The sequence below is a fragment of the Amaranthus tricolor genome, chromosome 16 (genome assembly GCF_026212465.1).
Source record: "Amaranthus tricolor cultivar Red isolate AtriRed21 chromosome 16, ASM2621246v1, whole genome shotgun sequence".
Lineage (NCBI taxonomy): Eukaryota > Viridiplantae > Streptophyta > Magnoliopsida > Caryophyllales > Amaranthaceae > Amaranthus > Amaranthus tricolor.
The window spans coordinates 3,262,501-3,269,660 of NC_080062.1; positions in this window are offsets into that span (position 1 = coordinate 3,262,501).

The following is a 7,160-nucleotide window of genomic DNA, read 5'->3' on the forward strand; positions in this document are numbered from 1 at the left end:
TATATTTAAAAATAACAAAAAAAAACTTGGAAAAAAATAACATTAAACATGTTTAAGTTATACCATAATTCGAAAATATAAAAAAAAACATAAAAAAATTTCGAAACAAAATAATAACATCATATTAAAAATAAATTACTCCATAATTCCAAAATTATATTTTAAATAAAAAAAATATGGAAAAATATAACATAAAACATACTCAAAATATACCATAATTCGAAAATATCATTTACAATATGAAAAAGGAAAAAACTGGAAAAAATTAGCACTAAACATGGTTAAAAAATGCCTTTATTAGAAAATATAAAAAAAAAACATAAAAATATGTCGAAAATAACATAAAATGAAAACAACCATAATTCAAAAATTACATTTAAAATTAACAAAAAAAAAACTTGTCAAAAAAATAAATTAAACATGCTCAAGTTATACCATAATTCGAAAATATAAAAAAAACATATAAAAAATGACGAAACAAAATAATAACATTAGATCAAAAATAAATTACTCCATAATTCGAAAATTACATTTAAAATTAAAAAAATCTGAAAATTATAACATTAAACATGCTCAAAATATACCATAATTCGAAAATATCATATACAATACAAAAAAATGAAAAAAAATCACACTAAACATGGTCAAAATATACCATAATTCGAGAATATAAAAAAAACATAAAAATATGTCGAAAATAACATAAAATAATGACAACCATAAATCGAAAATTAAATTTAAAAATAACAAAAAAAAACTTGGAACAAAATAACATTAAACATACTCAAATTATACCATAATTCGAAAACATCAAAAAAAAACATACATAATTCAACATAAACAATATGAAATAACATGAAAAAACATGTTGAAGATGAAAATGTACTCCATAATTTAAAATCAAACATAAAAAAAAGACATTCAAACATAATTTATCATCATAATCATCAAGAAATAAAAAACATTCAAAAAAATAAAAAATAAACACTAACCTTTTATTAAGAAGATGAGAATTTTAGAGTTGAAGATGAGTAGTAACCACAAGATGATGAGGATGAGATTAGGAGAGAAAAGAAAATTAATAGAGAATGAGATTAATGGAGTGAGTAGATGAAGTGGCGTAGAGAAGATAGAAAGAAAATGAAGAAGTATAGGGTTATGATCGTAGGAAATGAGAAATTAGAGCAAAACATTACCTTTTTTCTTTGGGAATTGGCGACCAAATGTTGCCGTTGCTAATACGTCGCCATCTGTTTTGAGATGACAGGGTTTGACTTTTCGGAATAAGCGACCAAACACCTCGTCGCAAGCCTGTCGCCCATCCTCGGTAATGAGAAACTTTTGTGTGCCACAGTAGGGAAAATCAGTATGGAAAATCGCCTGGTTGGGCGACGCACCAGTTGGTCGCCTAGTCATAGCCTTATTTCAAAATTTCGAAAATCCCGCCTTTGCTAATCGTGTAGTTTTAGTAATACTTATTATTAATTGTTATTATTAATTATTATAATTATAATTATTATTAATTTTATTATTGTTATTATTATTATTATTACTGTTATTATATATTATTAGTAATGTTATTAATATAATAATAATAATAATAATAATAATAATAGTTATTATTATTATTATTATTATTATTATTATTATTATTATTATTATTATTATTATTATTATTATTATTATTATTATTATTATTATTATTGTTGTTGTTGTTGTTGTTGTTATTATTATTATTATTTATTGTTATTTATTATTATCATCGTTGTTATTATTATTATTATTATTATTATTATTATTATTATTATTATTATTATTATTATTATTATTATTATTATTATTATTATTATTATTATTACTGTTTTTTATATATTATTAGTATTGTTGTTATAATTATTGTTGTTATATATTATTATTGTTGTTGTTGTTATTATTATTATTACTACAAAATATTAATAATTTGGAGGAATATAATAAAATTGTATTAAATATTACAAAATATTAAATAATTACATATAAATAATTAAGCTACTCTTCATCACTAAAATACTCGTTGTTCTCAACATCTTCATCTTCGGATTCTTTGTTTTCTGACAGTACAAGATCCACATCTTTTTCAGTATCTTCATCATTATCATGCACCTGTTGAACAATTTCGCCAGATGGATCAAGAAACGGTGTTTGGGAAACATCTTCTTCAATTTCAATACGGTCCCTATTTTCTTCTTGGAAAGCAGCATCTTTGGATTCTTGTTCTATTTCTTTGTCAAATTTATTTTGTTTGACTTTGCAAACCGCTCTCCAATCTTTTAAATTTTGTCTTGTACTCGGATATGGAAGATAATATACTTGACATGCTTGACTTTAAACACAAATGGATCATATAAACGATACGATCGACCCTGATGTATGTCAACTAACTTATATCGTTTATGAATGTTTGTTCCGTGGCTATTTCCAGTAGTAGCTGGGTCATACCAATGACATTTGTCAGCAGCTTTGATGCACACTCCACTATTGTCTGCAGATTTATTTGATGCATGAAGTACTGTATGGAATCTATATCCGTTTGTGTTACAGACATTGTAACTCCGAGCATGTTTAAGTGCTCCTTCAACCATCTGCTTCAAAATGTCACTGTTCACTCGGTTATCGAATAATCCTTGTGTTGCCTGTCAGATAAATGAAAATAAATTTATGAATTTAATTAACGTAATTTTGACATACATAATTAACGTAAAAGATGAACAACATACTGTTGTTCTGAACGCATTTATAAAATTCTCTTGCACAAACGCTTCAATCCTCTGACTTGACCAATTCGGTTCATGTCTTTGAATTGAACTTTTAAACTCAGATACAAATACATCCATATCTGGACAGTTCATTAGCACATATATATGGGCAATCTCGTAATCTCTTTCATCCAAAATATATGCTTTTCCTTTTCCATGAAATCTTATTGGATGACCGAAGATTGTCAATACACCAGGTACAACATTGTTGTAACTTCCATCATCATTCCAGGGAAGGTCTCTGACCCTGCATCGCACATGTGGCTCAAAATAATGGGAAACAAAATGCGATGCTTCCTCGGTTAAATAAGCGTTGCATATTGATGCTTCAACATGAGCTTTATTTTTCACATTGAGTTTCAAATGTCTAAGGTACCTAATGAAAAAAATTAGCTCACCGGTAGAATAATGAAAAAATTGCTTACATATGATTTATATATCTCTCAAATGGATACATCCATCTGTATTGGACAGGTCCTGCAATCCTTACCTCATATGCCAAATGGATAGGAAGGTGTTTCATGCTATCAAAGAATGTGGGCAGAAATATAGTCTCTAGTTTGCAAATGATAACCGGAATATCTGCTTCCATCTTCCTCAAATCCTCCGCACATAGCTTTGTGGTAGTCAAACTTCTAAAATATAAGGTCAACTCGGTAAGAGCTTCCCAAACCTTCACCGGTAGCAATTCTCTGAATGCAATTGGAATTAAGCGTTGCATGAAAACATGACAGTCGTGACTTTTCATGTCGAACAACTGATGCTTGGCCATGTCAATATTCCTTGCCATATTGGACACATAATCATCAGGAAATCTAATACTTTTTAACCATTGAAGCAAAGCACATATCTGTTGTTCATTTGATGTATAGGAAGCTTTAAGAATAGACGTACCTGTATATAATCATAATAACATGTTATATGAATTATTATTAATTATTAATTCTATAAAGGTTTGAGAGTACACGGACCTATAGGATGCAATTCTGAACGTATACCAAGTTCACGCAGATCGTGTCTACCCTTGATGTGATCCTTTGTTTTACTTGGCACACACAACAAAGTGTTGAAAGTTTTATCAAAAACATTCTTCTCTATGTGCATAACATCCAAATTATGTCGAATCATGTTAGTTTTCCAATATGGCAAATCCCAGAATACGCTCCTCTTCTTCCATCCAGCAGAAACTTACTAACCTCCTTATTATGTTCCGGTGCATCTTCTTCATTGACTCTCAAACTGGTCTAATTCATCAAGCAATTCATGTCCAGTCCGAATAATAGGTGGATCTCTTTTCTCAACAAGGCCTGATCTGAAATTTGTTCTATTTCTCCTATAGGGATGACTTCCATCTAAAAACCTTCTATGACAGTCAAACCAACACATCTTCTTGCTATGCGTAAGGTAGAAGGCTTGTGAATCATCCATGCAATAAGGGCAAGCATATCAGCCCGCAGTACTCCACCCAGACAACATCGAATAAGCTGGAAAGTTATTGATCGTCCACATTAAAGCTGCTCGTAGTTGGAAATTCTCCTTTCTTGACACATCAAATGTACAAATCCCCTCCTCCCACAACATATTCAGCTCTTGTATTAGTGGTTGAAGATATAAGTCAATGTTATGCTTTGGATTACTCGGCCCAGGGACAATCACGGTCAAGAACATATACGGCTTCTTCATGCACATCCATGGCGGAAGATTGTATGGTGTGACAAGGACGGGCCACGATGAATACTGTTAACCCGAACTTCCAAAGGGGTTAAAACCATCTGTACACAGACCAAGCCGCACGTTTCAAGTCTCCATTGCAAAGTCTGGATGCATGTCGCCAAATATCAACCACGCTTCAGCATCGGACGGATGTATCATCTCTCCATCTTTAGTGCGGTGCTCTGCATGCCACCTCATATGCCTAGTTGTTGCCTCTGAAGCATACAATCTTTGTAATCCATCTAGAAGTTTCACAGATATAACAGCAAGTTGCATTCGCATTATTCCCCCAATATATCATACATCCGTTAGGACAACAATCTATCTTCTCAACGGATAATCCAAGGGCAGCTATTTGTTGTTTCGTTTCATAGAAGTTGTTTACCATTGTATTCTCTTCTGGTAACACTTCGTTCACAATAGCACAAACATCGTCGTAACACCTCTCAGTGAGACGATGGTCTGTCTTCAGGTTTGTGAGTCGACCAATAATAGACATCTCGGTGTGATTTTTACAACCTTCAAATAAAGGACTATTTACAGATTTTAACATTTCAAAGAACTGTCGACACTTAGGGTTTGGATATTCGTCAACATGTACCGGTGGTTGATTATCTACTGATACTACATCATACTGGGAGGGAAGAAACTGATGGTAAGTGTCTGGAAATACATTAGCTACTGCATCCTGCACCATCTATGAGTATGGATTTAGATTGTTTGACGATTGCTCTCCCACTACCGCTACTACATCAGATGTTGTTCCTACCTTTGTTTTTTGATGATATTCCTACTCATAGTAATTTTCAAAAAAATCCCTTCTCATTAGATGTTCTCTTATTTCATCTAGTTCCTTATAACAACAATTTTTACACTTTTTACAACGACATCTAATCTCAGAACTCATGCTATTTGTATGAGCAAAATCTAAAAACTCTTCCAACCCTCTCATAAATCTTAAACTAAACTTTCCATTTTTTCGTCGGTTGTACATCCAACTTCTTTCTTGCCTAAAATTCATTTTTAACACCTATATATAATATAATTATATAATTATTCAACTGATTAGTAAAGTAAGTTAATGACAATAAAAATATATAAAACAATTCATGAAAATAACAATACATGATAATAATATAATTATTCTAATAACTATTATCAGAGCAAATTAATGACAATAAAAATAAAATATAAAATAATAAAAAAATATAAAAAACTCATGTAAATAACAAAGGAAATAAAATGTGTACGAATTAAATAATAAATTAAATCAAATTATTGACAATAAAAATTAAATATAAATAATAAAAATAAATAAAACAACTCATGTAAACATAAAAAACAAGCTACATAATAGAATAAGTAAATCACTAACATCTCGTAATTCTTTGGTTTCCGAAATATACACTCCATAACAATTATGCGTCTTATTTATACAAAATATGGCGACAACACGGCGATTACAAACCCATCGCCATTTTTCAAATTGAAATTCCAAAAATACGGACGAACAATGGCGACCAAAGGCTACTAACCTAGCCCTCTCCCACTTTTAAAAAACATTAAAATAAAAAAACGAAAAAAATACTACGTCTGGCGACGAAATGGCGACTAGTTTGCTCGTCGCCCTGTGTTCGCAAAAGATTAAAATAAAAATAAAAAAACATACTGCCTCTGGCGACTAACTGGCGACCAATTTGCCCGTCGCCAATAACTTTTTCCACCTGGCGACTATTGTGTTCCTCGCCTTGCCGTCGCCCTCGTTTAGCACTGGCGACCAACACTTTCCCTCGCTTTTTTCCATCGCTATTTCAATAGTTATTTGTAGTGCTATATGATAAGTATAAAACATATGTCAAGATTATTATAAACTTTTAGTTTAACCGGTTCCTTATGCATTAGCCAACGTGACCAAACACCACGAGTAACACTTAAAATATTAGTAGCAAGTATGAGTAACACTTATGGAGCTACAATTGTCAGTTTAATTATTTGGTTCAACTTAATTAAGTGGATCAAACATTTAAATATATATGTGTGATGATCTAATTAACCTAACTACTATTATATTTTAGTATTATAAATTGCACAATTTAATAGTTATAAGGTTTTAAATCAAATTATTATATTATGAAATGATGGCTTAAGCAGACTCGAATCTAGGCAAAAGAATGAGATGAAAACGATTTGCACTAAGATAAGGTGCTTACGCATTAAATTCCAGTAATTGAGGTTTAACTTGACAAATGACAGCAGGCATTATTTATACTACTATATGCTTTCCGTGTTAAGGATTTTGTCTTGGCTTTAACTTGTCACAATATATTCCGGTGAAGTTAGATTATAATATTTTTTCTAGAATTAAATTTCGTTTAACAATACGTTCGCTCGCCATATTAATGTTTTTGTCCAAATTTTACTTAATAAAGAATAATAATTACGATTTACCGTTCTACTTAATAATAATTCTCTAATTCATAAAATCGTTAATAATGTATTTATAATAGCACATAAGTTTTAACAATGTTAGAGTTGATGGGAAAAGCCTTTTATACTAGGGTTTAATAATTCAATTATCAATGATGAACGTGAAAAATATAAATTTCTCTAAAATAAATCATAAAGTCAAATGGTGGGCAAAGTCCGCGCCTG